This window comes from Rhinopithecus bieti, unplaced genomic scaffold, assembly GCF_001698545.2.
Source record: "Rhinopithecus bieti isolate Rb0 unplaced genomic scaffold, ASM169854v2 scaffold_61682, whole genome shotgun sequence".
NCBI lineage: Eukaryota > Metazoa > Chordata > Mammalia > Primates > Cercopithecidae > Rhinopithecus > Rhinopithecus bieti.
Window position 1 is genome coordinate 1 of NW_016898266.1, and position 487 is coordinate 487.

The 487-nt window shown below is 50.9% G+C and overlaps 1 pseudogene; it reads right to left on the minus strand.

Moving 5' to 3' along the window:
- Positions 1-17: 17 nt before the first annotated feature.
- Positions 18-439, minus strand: LOC108526014 (E3 ubiquitin-protein ligase UHRF2 pseudogene; annotated as a pseudogene).
- Positions 440-487: the final 48 nt, after the last annotated feature.

Sequence of the window (487 nt, forward strand, 5' to 3'; positions counted from 1 at the left end):
GTGCGACAGAGCGAGACCCCGTTCATCATACTGGATATGGTAAATAACGTCTTCATCAGCAGCAACAGAGTCTGAATTAGACGTAGAGGGTACACTGTCCAATTTATTTGTGTTCTCTTTGGATTTATGCTTTATATTTCCATTAGTCCTTTTACAAGAACTGCCATTCTTCAGTGGAGTTTTGCCACGTGACTGTCCATCAGAAGCTCTAGTAACACTATGTATGTGTGCTTCAAACCAAGCACCAAGGCCGACATCTCTGGCATCCACCAATTCATTTACCTGCTTGCCCCGGTAAAAGAGGCGCTGGCATTCTGGTCGCACGTCGAACAGCGCCCACACCCGCTCGCGCAGCTCCTCAATCGTGGCTTTGCGAGACACGTCCTCAATGGTGCACGTCTTGGAGCCATCAATGGTGCGAACCTGGATCCACATCTTGGCGCCTAGAGAGGAGCCGGTCCCCTTTGTCTCCCCTGCGCTCGGGGCA